This window comes from Squalius cephalus, assembly GCF_949319135.1.
Source record: "Squalius cephalus genome assembly, chromosome: 22".
NCBI lineage: Eukaryota > Metazoa > Chordata > Actinopteri > Cypriniformes > Leuciscidae > Squalius > Squalius cephalus.
In genome coordinates this window covers 3,518,228-3,531,061 of record NC_137143.1, presented here as the reverse complement: position 1 = coordinate 3,531,061, position 12,834 = coordinate 3,518,228, and the positions used below count along the sequence as shown (strand labels likewise).

The 12,834-nt window shown below is 40.2% G+C and overlaps 1 protein-coding gene across 1 annotated transcript in view; it reads right to left on the bottom strand.

Annotated features, from left to right (window-relative positions):
• Positions 1-4,497, bottom strand: part of rargb (retinoic acid receptor, gamma b) — a 59,099-nt gene extending 54,602 nt beyond the window's left edge. The window contains exon 1 of the mRNA XM_079857295.1: positions 4,339-4,497. The gene's annotated coding sequence lies outside the window, so the exon portion shown is untranslated. The remainder of the gene's footprint in view (positions 1-4,338) is intronic.
• Positions 4,498-12,834: the final 8,337 nt, after the last annotated feature.

The window sequence follows — 12,834 nt, the reverse complement described above, 5'->3', positions numbered from 1 at the left end:
GTAGTCACCTTTTAGTGCCTGAGGCAACGAGTGTGGGTCAGAGGTCACGTCTAATTGAGATTGTGGCCAGGTACTCACACACACTCAACACATAGTTGGCTAAATTACATCTTTGTTTACTACTGTGTGGATTGTGTTTGAGTTAGACGTATTAAACGCATGCTCTTTTCTTAAAAAGGTTTAACTTCTTTATAGAAAAACAAAACAGAACTGCTCAGATTTTCACTCATGAGAATAGTTTTTAATAATCATTAAATGTATGTTAAAATTGTAACTTATAAATATGTCATATAAACTAGTGCTGTCAAATCGATTAATCGTGATTTATCACATCTAAAAGTTTGTATATATACATATACAGTACACACACATACAGTATACACACATTTATATATATATACATACATACATACACATATTATATACTTACAAACTTTTCTTATATGTGATTAATCGCGATTAATCGATTTGACAGCACTAATATAACCCATACAATACATATTTTTATAGAAATACTTAATTCTGCTTATAATAAACAAGAATGTCTGGACAGTTTTTAACTCATAAGTATGTCATCTGTTATGTCTTAACCCAACATATTTCTCTAATAAGCCGGATGTAAACAGTTTTTAAAATTCCGAATGGTTCGAGTCACTTTCTTTGTTCTTTCTGGCATCTCCACCAACTGTTGTATGTTTCCTTTTCTCTATTTCTCACCATCTTTCTCACAAATAATCAATCCAAATGCAATGCGGATGCGGCAGCCGTAACATATTAACACCGGCCCGTACAGCCTGCCAGCGCATATGGAGAACACTTCTACACAACTTCTGCATGAATTATGAATGTCCTCTCCATGAATTATGCCAGCTGCAGTGAGCTTCACTATTGTATTACCTGCTCAGTTTCCTATATCAGGTGCTACATGTACATCATGTGCTGTGTGGGGAAAAATGGCTCCAGAAGTTAGACAAAAATCTTCATAATTTACTTTCATTTATTATTCTAAAAAGATGAAATGCTTTCTTCTTCGGCTACACTCTTAAAAGGGGGGGTTTTCAAAATGATGCCATAAAAGTACCTTTTGTTTTATTCCCCAAAGAACCTTCCAGAGAACAGTTTGTATTTATTTCTCAGTGTGAAGAACATTTTAATAATCTGAAGAACTCTTTTCCATTGTTAAGAAACTTTTGTGCATTGAAAAGTTTCCATGCATGTTAAAGGTTCTTCATGGAAGCATAAATGCCAATTAAGAAGCTTTATTTGTAAGAGTGTTGGGTTAGGTTTGAGCTTATGGTAAGGTTAGGGTAATTATATGTGTGTTCACAGTATATGTTGATGGAGAAGCAGAGACAGTGAGAAGTCGAGAGACAGACAGCGTTCTCTGCCTGAAGGAACTATCATTCACAAAAAGCTGAGAACAATGAGAAACTGAGGGAGGTGCAGTTAAAGTATTTAAATACAGTGCTTTCTCTCTCTCTCTCTCTCTCTCTTTCTCTCTGTCAATCACACACAAACACTGCAATGTGTTTAAGAAAACTAGGCTAGACCAACAACGCCAGCCTGACAGGTGAGACGAGCAGAGCTCAAGACATTGCGCCGACAGATTGACAGATGATCTATGAAACACACACACACTTATGCGCTAGTTATTGTTCCTCACAAACACAATTTAAAAGAAATGTTCAGTTTACAAGCTAGGTGTGTTTATCACTTACAGCGGACTGTCGAACATGATGCATTACTGATGGGGTTTATTTATGAACATGTCTCAGGTTTCAGGGCGTGACTTTTAATGTAAATCACATCGTCAAATAATATTGTTTAGAAAATGTAGTCGTAATGACGCGTGTAAGCCTGGATGAATTGTCTAATTGACCATAATGTACATGTAAACTACTGGTGGTTAATACCGTTTTTTTTTGTAACTATGGCATTTTGTGGACAGTATGGTAAATTCTTGATGATATATTCCACTATTTTACTTGGATCTTTTCAGTGTGCATATAAACCACAGCAACACAAGGAATGCACATACCTGATTTTATATGTATGTAAATACAACTGTGGTGACCAAAGTTTTGTTAAGTAAAAGTTGGTTTTAGGCAGGTCTAAATATATACATTTCTGGAGAGTCCCTGCACAACTTCTGAAAGTGTGTGTTAGCCAAATAAATGCTGACAAAAACCCATGAAACCCAGAAGTTACAGCAGCGCACATCGCAGCAGGCCGTGACAAGAACGAAGACCTACTTCATGCTTTTGGAGATCATTAAATATGTGGCTGGTACATGATAAGACATTGCTTAGTCCGCACTCTTAAAAATAAAATGTATCCTAAAAGCACCTTTTCTTCAGATTAGTGTTTTTTTCTGGGAACTTTAGAGCACTAGTACATGGATGATTTTCTAAAGAACTAAAGAATAAAAAGTGGGACCTCCAATGAGGCTGCAAAACCTGACTGCCATTGGATAATTGCCATCCTCATTTTCAAGAGCCTAGGGGAAGATTTCACTGCTCAGATGTGAAAACTTGGGAGACTTACTGGAGATTGCAATTATGAATCATTATGTATTATTGTATTATACAGTAAGAGAGAGCACCCTGCTAACAAAAATATGTTCTGAGAACGTTCCCATTAAGTTATTTCTATAAACATTATTTCTGAATGTTCTCTGAATGTTCAAAAAAGAAAAAATAATAAAAATAAATAAATAAAAATCCATTCCATTTTAGCATTTTGCACAAACATTAATGGGATTGTTCCTTTTAAATGTTCTCTGGATGTTCTGAAACAAGTAGTATCATTTAAAAAACGTTAGACAAACATCTGAGCGTTTCAGGTAAAAACGTTCCATGAACGATGTACGTGCTAAATTATTACTAAAGACCAGAACTTTGAACAAATGTTTTGTTGCTAGAAGAATGTTTGTTCAACTTTAGAACGCTCCCGTTAGCTGTGTATGTGAATAGCAGAGTTAAAAAAATTGGTCTTGGAAGAATTTGAGTTATTTTGGCAAATCTGAGAACAGTTTGAGCCATTTTGTAAGTCTCTTTTCAAAATTACATTTGTTAAAAACATCTGACACACAGGAGCAAAATTTCCTTTGGCCTCCGTTTATCTCTTTGTTGTCTAGGACAAAACTGAAATTTAAAAGCGATCTCAATTCTGATCTTTCCATCTGAATGAACGGCTATAGAGTAGCTCTTTCCTGACCTCCCTGTACAAACACATGACATATTTCCAGTAAGGAAGCTACAGCAATCCCAACACAAACATTTTATCACTTACGATATTCAAAACAGATGATTTTAATATTTCCATTGCATTTGGATAATTACCAGTTTAAGGTGTTTACGTAACCTTCAACAACGTTATTGACAAGGTCCCATCTGTGATATCAGTGCATCTATTTATCAAAAAATAACAACCGTTATCACTCTGATTGGCTTGTTTAAAAGGCTATCAAGCAAAGAAATATATATATACATATATTAAATTATAACAGCCACCCAGAAGAATCCCACACGAATCTGTCTGTGCATGTGAGACTATGATTAGGAATATTGCGTCATTACAGTCAAATCGAAACACAGCGTTCATCAGAAGCCTATTGTTGTGTGGATATAGTAAGTGTGTGTAAAGGTTAAACAACCATTTGACAAAATTAAAAGAGAAACAGAGCTTGCTTTGATAAGGATATACCAACACAATCGTTTCATAACAAATCTTCATGTCTTCAGATTTCTTTTCTGACCAGATCTTCAGTGATACTCCATGTGAACAAGTCACCTCAAACACAAGAGTTAATCTCTGTGGCATAAAAAAACACAACCCTCTTCGTGATATTCCTGTCCTAAAATAATACCTTCATCAGATCGCCTGAATTGTTGCATTCAATTGAAATGCTTTAAGGCAGAGAACCCCTTTTAGCAACATGTTTAGTGTACTGGTGAAATTCTGAGAACTTCAGTAGTCTGTCATTTCCTAGCATCAGGTTGAAGCCGTTTCTGTCATCCAGTTGAGTGACAAAAAATTACAGACTCACAACCAAAGGCAAACTCATGAAACCGGTCATTGAAAAGGACATTTTTTTGCTGTGTCTTCCAATACCTCTAATCTTGTCTTAAGTTCAAACTCGCCAAAACTATCACACTCAAACTGTAAGCAGGAATTGCACACATTTATTCCTGCTCTAACATGTCTTTCTCATTCACCGTCTCTTTCGCTTTTATGAGCTGTACGCTGGGGGGAAACGCTGGGAATCGAAAGAAAACTCTTCTAAGACTTGTTTTACTGTGGTGTGTTGTGTTGAAGTGCTGTGGAGATCAGGCTTACCTGATCTGGTGATCCTGACGGAGGTCTGGAGTGAAGGGTTGAACTGAGCGAACGAGAGCGGCTCAGTTGACTTGTGTAAGTCAGATGTGTCTCTCTGTGTGAATAAAGGAGCCTGTTGCTTTCTGCCTTTTCTCTTTCGCTCCCCCCTCTCACTCACTCACTCTACCTCCTCATTCGCTCTCTGGCATTCTTGCCCTCCCTCTTTCAATCAAACTTTCTCTGCCATGCATGTCTTCTTTACAACAGTTGTTGTCTTGCGTACGGTATCCGTCTCTATTTTTCTCTCGCTCTCTGTCTTTCCCTCAGAACATCACGATACTCTTTGATTCATAAATACAGCTCTGGTCACGTGACGCGATACTTCAAATATACAGGGCTTTTTTTAGAAACCACAGAATGCCTTTAGGGATGGAAAATCATGGCCAGAAAGCTTAAGTTTCCCTCTCTCTGCCCCCCCCCCCCCCCCCCCCCCCCCTCCACTGGTTCTGCTGTATCCGTCTATACGTCTCCCCCTATAGCATCTCTCTCCAGCCCTTTCTTCTGGGTGTCAGTTTCTACATCCCATTTTCCTTCCATCTCCTTCTGCTTTTCCTCGACAAACTGCTTGCTCTGCTTTTCTCTTCCCCCTAATTATATCCCCCCGTCGACTCTCATGCCATCATGGTCTCTTAAGCCTATTGTCCTCCTTTAGATCATATTTTTCTTTTTTATACATTGCAGGTTCACAACTAGACAGCTTTTCTATATCCTTAAAAAAATCATTATTTCCACTTAAAGAATCACACTCTTAAAACTAAAGGTTCCAACAATGTTTTTTTCACAGTGATGCCACACTGTAAACCCTAACACTCAAAATAATGAATTGGTTAGAGTAGAGCCAATTAACAACTTTTGGAGTATTTAGAAATGTATTTTTCTTTTGAGTTCAATAAACTGACACATTTTAAGTAATCAGAATTGTATCATTGTTTGAGTTTTATGAACTTCTTTCTTTTAATTTAGATAAACTTAAATTTAACTGCAACTGGCCTGGGATTTCTATTTCCAAACAATTACCATGACGAGAGGAACGTGAGCTTAGTTTGAGAACAGATGTTAAGTGTTTTAAATAGCTGTACTCATTCAGAAAGTGATATGCTATGCTATGCGAATGCTATCAAAGCATTGTGTTACTAATTAGCATGGTAGCATTCATTGCAATAGCAGCTCCTGTCGTAAATTTAGGTAACGCAGATTCTGAGTCTTAGCGCCAGTTTATAATAAACATTTTGTAAGCTTCATATCTAATCGCTGAACACATTAGACACACTTTTGGCAGAATTCAGAATTCAGAATTGTTATTCAGCCTGAGGGTGGCGCTCTAATGATGATTGACAGACAAACGCATTGAATGCAGTCCAGAATTGCTTTCATGTAGTAGCTATTTTTATTGCGTCCTAATGTTGTTTTAGAATATTGCAAGTTGTGTAGAAATCCAGTGAGGAAAACAAATGTCTATCCTCAGAACAAATATAAAATAAACACAACAGAACTACTGTATATAAAGGCTAGTAGCCAATTCTCACGAGCAAGGTTTACTTTCATAAATTTTTTTACGCTACTCCACATAGGAAGAACAGACAGACATGCCATTGCCAACTAGTTACTGACCTGATGAAGACACATATCTGAAGCGGACTGATGTCGTCTTGGACGAGCGAGGTTTAGTTTAGTGAAAATAAGCGGGACGGGCAGCCTGAAATCTGCCCTAACGGCTCTGAAATAGAGCGCGCTACGGTTCCTGCAGTTCCATGTTTCACCACAGATTTGCAATGGAAATGTGGGGGGCGCTGTAGAGCTGGGGAGGTCTTCGAGACCGGCTGCCTTCTTAGTACCATTATAAGAGTAAATTGCCTGTCGAATGCGCTTCATTTAAATATATCCTGCTCACTTTACGAATTAAAATAGTCTAGAAAATCCGAAAAATATTTGTTGCCGAATGCTGAACACATTTATAATTTATTATTAATTGAGTGTAGCATATATAGAGGTCTATGTTTGGATGAATATTTGGCCCACACAAACGAGCCGCAGCTGATGTATTGAATTAACTAGTTAAAGCTAGCCAAGTTTTCACTAATACAAATATTTAAATTGAGATTAAATGACAATTTTAAGTTAAAGTATGGTGGCCGAGAGAGCTCAACGCGCTGCAACTGAAGAAAACACATGCAAATAAAAAAACACCCACAAATTAAGAAAGCATCATCATCAGTTTCACAAAACACGTGTGCTCCAAATACTCACAACACAACCAAACACAGAAACACACTGCAAAATAACACAGACCACAATGGAAATGTTTCCAGGGGAACCAAATAAGTGACGAACCCGGCTGGGACGTGCTTACAGCTCAAAAGTCTACTTTATTTCATTTTATTTTATTTCTTGATGTTGTTGCAAAACATACAGAGATGACATTTTTATGACATACAACTTGTATACAATATACAAAATGTATTAACAATATGTTCAATCTGAACAATGAACAATGAGCTGAAAACTAAAATAAAATAATAAATAAAAAAGATAGAAAAAAAACAACAAGGGAAAAATATTAAACGATACATCAGTTAGACTGCAAATGTTTTCATGTTATGTTTAAATTTTCATAAAGAAAAATTTCATTTGAAATGTTAGGTAATGTAGGGTCCAAAGTTTTAAAGTTGAGACACTCACACACAGATATATAATATTTTTAAAGCTTTTTTGTAAAAAAAAAATACATAATGCCACACGAGTGCCCTGCTCACTCCAAAGTGCCCACTACAAGGGCTCTGCCCTTCGAAGGGAGCAGGGCATAGGGATGCTGACGAGCAATAAGCACGTCCCAGCCGGGTTCGTCACTTATTTGGTTCCCCTGGAAACATTTCTGTTGTGGTCTGTGTTATGTGCAGTGTGTTTCTGTATTTGGTTGTGTTGTGAGTATTTGGAGCACACGTGTGTGATGAAGCTGAAACTGTTGAAGATGTTTTCTTAATTTGCGGGTGTTTTTTTCGATTTGCATGTGTTTTTTTCTATTTGCATGTGTTTTCTTCAGTTGCTGCGCGTTGAGCTCTCTCGGACACCGTATTAAAGGCATTAATTAGCTTACTCAAAATTTTTCAAGTTAAGCAAATAAAATGTATGAGTTCAAAATAAAAATCTGCAAGTCCTGCTTACTAAGACTTTTAAATTTCTTAAGTTTTGCCAACTTATTCGAGTTATAGTGCATAAGAAGAACCAATTTTGGTTCACCAAAGAACCTTTACGAAAACCCTTTTTTGTTGTTGTTGTTGTTTATTATTAGTGTGAAGAACATTTTTAAAATCTAAAGAACATTTTTTCACTATAAAAAAAAACATTTAATTTTGTTGAATGAAAGTTCTAGGCATCGATGCCAATAAAGAATCTTTATCTTTAAGAGTGTAGTTCACCCAAAATGTAAATTCTTTCATGTTTTCCCAAACATGTGTGATGTCTTTGTGGAACACAAAAGGAAAAATTAAAAAATGTGTTGATCTTTTCCATCCGAATACAGTTACTGGGGATAACAAGCATAAATGAATCATAATAGCTTATGTAAATCATTCACTGAACAACATAACATCCACTATAGCTTGTTCATCAGAGTTGATGCAAAATTTCCTATATCTAATTCATGAACAAATTCTTCTTTTGAGTCATTTCTTTTCAATTAATTATTTGATCCCTTCACAGACTTAAGTTTTGTTCTGTTCCTTACACAAAGCTTGTATTTCTTCAGAGGACTTGTAATATGGCACAGTTGTAGCCTAAGGACAATTTTTATGTTACTTTTATGGAGTTCTGCATCCTTTTTGAATCTTAAAAAGTCAAACAACCATGCAAGAGACCGCAGAACAATTCTTCAGATTTTTAGTGTGCCACAGATGACATGAAGTCATATGCTTTTGGAATGACATGAAGGAGAATAAAATATTTTGCTGTGAACCGTTTTTTTTATTCCTTGCTGTTGCATTTCACAGATGTTTTATAAAAATCGGGTGTCCTAAACCAGCAATGAAGGGTCATAAACATGCAATCACACACACAAAAACGCATAAATATTACCTTCATGTCATCATCACTCATACAAACACTTGCCTCCACAGATGGTTTTTTTTTTGTGTGTTTTTTTTTAAGAAGACTGACCTTTGATTTCTTCTCTCTGGAGGTCTAGCTCTTGATTTCCGCTCTCTGGAGGTCTAGCTCTTGATTTCTGCTCTCTGGAGGACTAGCTCTTGATTTCTGCTTTCTGGAGGACTAGCTCTTGATTTCTGCTCTTTGGAGGACTAGCTCTTGATTTCTGCTTTCTGGAGGACTAGCTCTTGATTTCTGCTCTCTGGAGGACTAGCTCTTGATTTCCGCTCTCTGGGGGACTAGCTCTTGATTTCTGCTCTCTGGAGGTCTAGCTCTTGATTTCTGCTTTCTGGAGGACTAGCTCTTGATTTCTGCTCTCTGGAGGTCTAGCTCTTGATTTCTGCTTTCTGGAGGACTAGCTCTTGATTTCTGCTTTCTGGAGGACTAGCTCTTGATTTCTGCTTTCTGGAGGACTAGCTCTTGATTTCTGCTCTCTGGAGGTCTAGCTCTTGATTTCTGCTCTCTGGAGGACTAGCTCTTGATTTCTGCTCTCTGGAGGACTAGCTCTTGATTTCTGCTCTCTGGAGGACTAGCTCTTGATTTCTGCTCTCTTGATTTCTGCTCTCTGGGGGACTAGCTCTTGATTTCTGCTCTGGAGGACTAGCTCTTGATTTCTGCTTTCTGGAGGACTAGCTCTTGATTTCTGCTTTCTGGTGGACTAGCTCTTGATTTCTGCTCTGGGGGACTAGCAATTGATTTCAGCTCTCTGGAGGACTAGCTCTTGATTTCTGCTCTCTGGAGGACTAGCTCTTGATTTCTGCTCTGGAGGACTAGCTCTTGAATTCTGCTCTCTTGATTTCTGCTCTCTGGAGGACTAGCTCTTGATTTCTGCTCTGGAGGACTAGCTCTTGATTTCTGCTCTGGAGGACTAGCTCTTGATTTCTGCTCTGGAGGTCTAGCTCTTGATTTCTGCTCTGGAGGACTAGCTCTTGATTTCTGCTCTCTTGATTTCTGCTCTCTGGAGGACTAGCTCTTGATTTCTGCTCTCTGGAGGACTAGCTCTTGATTTCTGCTCTGGAGGACTAGCTCTTGAATTCTGCTCTCTTGATTTCTGCTCTCTGGAGGACTAGCTCTTGATTTCTGCTCTCTGGAGGACTAGCTCTTGATTTCTGCTCTGGAGGACTAGCTCTTGATTTCTGCTCTGGAGGACTAGCTCTTGATTTCTGCTCTGGAGGACTAGCTCTTGATTTCTGCTCTGGAGGTCTAGCTCTTGATTTCTGCTCTGGAGGACTAGCTCTTGATTTCTGCTCTCTTGATTTCTGCTCTCTGGAGGACTAGCTCTTGATTTCTGCTCTCTGGAGGACTAGCTCTTGATTTCTGCTCTGGAGGACTAGCTCTTGAATTCTGCTCTCTTGATTTCTGCTCTCTGGAGGACTAGCTCTTGATTTCTGCTCTCTGGAGGACTAGCTCTTGATTTCTGCTCTGGAGGACTAGCTCTTGAATTCTGCTCTCTTGATTTCTGCTCTCTGGAGGACTAGCTCTTGATTTCTGCTCTGGAGGACTAGCTCTTGATTTCTGCTCTGGAGGACTAGCTCTTGAATTCTGCTCTCTGGAGGACTAGCTCTTGATTTCTGCTCTGGAGGTCTAGCTCTTGATTTCTGCTCTGGAGGACTAGCTCTTGATTTCTGCTCTGGAGGACTAGCTCTTGATTTCTGCTCTGGAGGACTAGCTCTTGATTTCTGCTCTCTGGAGGACTAGCTCTTGATTTCTGCTCTTGGGGACTAGCAATTGATTTCCGCTCTCTGGAGGACTAGCTCTTGATTTCTGCTCTCTGGAGGACTAGTTCTTGATTTCTGCTCTGGAGGACTAGCTCTTGATTTCCGCTCTCTGGAGGACTAGCTCTTGATTTCTGCTCTTGGGGACTAGCTCTTGATTTCTTTTCTGGAGGACTAGCTCTTGATTTCTGCTCTGGAGGACTAGCTCTTGATTTCTGCTCTGGGGGACTAGCTCTTGATTTCTGCTCTGGAGGACTAGCTCTTGATTTCTGCTCTCTGGAGGACTAGCTCTTGATTTCTGCTCTTGGGGACTAGCAATTGATTTCCGCTCTCTGGAGGACTAGCTCTTGATTTCTGCTCTCTGGAGGACTAGTTCTTGATTTCTGCTCTGGAGGACTAGCTCTTGATTTCCGCTCTCTGGAGGACTAGCTCTTGATTTCTGCTCTTGGGGACTAGCTCTTGATTTCTTTTCTGGAGGACTAGCTCTTGATTTCTGCTCTGGAGGACTAGCTCTTGATTTCTGCTCTTGGGGACTAGCTCTTGATTTCTTTTCTGGAGGACTAGCTCTTGATTTCTGCTCTGGAGGACTAGCTCTTGATTTCTGCTCTCTGGAGGACTAGCTCTTGATTTCTGCTCTCTGGAGGACTAGCTCTTGATTTCAGCTCTCTGGAGGACTAGCTCTTGATTTCCGCTCTCTGGAGGACTAGCTCTTGATTTCAGCTCTCTGGAGGACTAGCTCTTGATTTCCGCTCTCTGGAGGACTAGCTCTTGATTTCTGCTCTCTGGAGGACTAGCTCTTGATTTCTGCTCTCTGGAGGACTAGCTCTTGATTTCTGCTCTTGGGGACTAGCAATTGATTTCCGCTCTCTGGAGGACTAGCTCTTGATTTCTGCTCTCTGGAGGACTAGTTCTTGATTTCTGCTCTGGAGGACTAGCTCTTGATTTCCGCTCTCTGGAGGACTAGCTCTTGATTTCTGCTCTTGGGGACTAGCTCTTGATTTCTTTTCTGGAGGACTAGCTCTTGATTTCTGCTCTGGAGGACTAGCTCTTGATTTCTGCTCTCTGGAGGACTAGCTCTTGATTTCTGCTCTCTGGAGGACTAGCTCTTGATTTCAGCTCTCTGGAGGACTAGCTCTTGATTTCCGCTCTCTGGAGGACTAGCTCTTGATTTCAGCTCTCTGGAGGACTAGCTCTTGATTTCCGCTCTCTGGAGGACTAGCTCTTGATTTCTGCTCTGGGGGACTAGCTCTTGATTTCTGCTCTGGAGGACTAGCTCTTGATTTCTGCTCTCTGGAGGACTAGCTCTTGATTTCTGCTCTTGGGGACTAGCAATTGATTTCCGCTCTCTGGAGGACTAGCTCTTGATTTCTGCTCTCTGGAGGACTAGCTCTTGATTTCTGCTCTGGAGGACTAGCTCTTGATTTCCGCTCTCTGGAGGACTAGCTCTTGATTTCTGCTCTTGGGGACTAGCTCTTGATTTCTTTTCTGGAGGACTAGCTCTTGATTTCCGGTCTCTGGAGGACTAGCTCTTGATTTCTGCTCTCTGGAGGACTAGCTCTTGATTTCTGCTCTCTGGAGGACTAGCTCTTGATTTCCGCTCTCTGGAGGACTAGCTCTTGATTTCAGCTCTCTGGAGGACTAGCTCTTGATTTCTGCTCTGGAGGACTAGCTCTTGATTTCTGCTCTCTGGAGGACTAGCTCTTGATTTCTGCTCTCTGGAGGACTAGCTCTTGATTTCTGCTCTGGAGGACTAGCTCTTGATTTCTGCTCTCTGGAGGACTAGCTCTTGATTTCTGCTCTGGAGGACTAGCAATTGATTTCCGGTCTCTGGAGGACTAGCTCTTGATTTCTGCTTTCTGGAGGACTAGCTCTTGATTTCTGCTCTCTGGAGGACTAGCCTAGCTCTTGATTTCCGGTCTCTGGGGGACTAGCTCTTGATTTCCGCTCTCTGGAGGACTAGCTCTTGATTTCCGCTCTCTGGAGGACTAGCTCTTGATTTCCGCTCTCTGGAGGACTAGATCTTGATTTCCGCTCTCTGGAGGTCTAGATCTTGATTTCCGCTCTCTGGAGGACTAGCTCTTGATTTCCGCTCTCTGGAGGACTAGATCTTGATTTCCGCTCTCTGGAGGACTAGCTCTGGATTTCTGCTCTCTGGAGGACTAGCTCTTGATTTCTGCTCTCTGGAGGACTAGCTCTTGATTTCTGCTCTCTGGAGGACTAGCTCTTGATTTCTTCTCTCTGGAGGTCTAGCTCTTGATTTCTGCTCTCTAGAGGACTAACTCTTGATTTCTGCTCTCTGGAGGTCTAGATCTTGATTTCTGCTCTCTGGAGGACTAGCTCTTGATTTCTGCTCTCTGGAGGTCTAGCTCTTGATTTCTGCTCTCTGGAGGTCTAGATCTTGATTTCTGCTCTCTGGAGGACTAGCTCTTGATTTCTGCTCTCTGGAGGACTAGCTCTTGATTTCTGCTCTCTGGAGGACTAGCTCTTGATTTCTGCTCTCTAGAGGACTAGCTCTTGATTTCTTCTCTCTGGAGGTCTAGCTCTTGATTTCTGCTCTCTAGAGGACTAGCTCTTGATTTCTGCTCTCTAGAGGTCTAGCTCT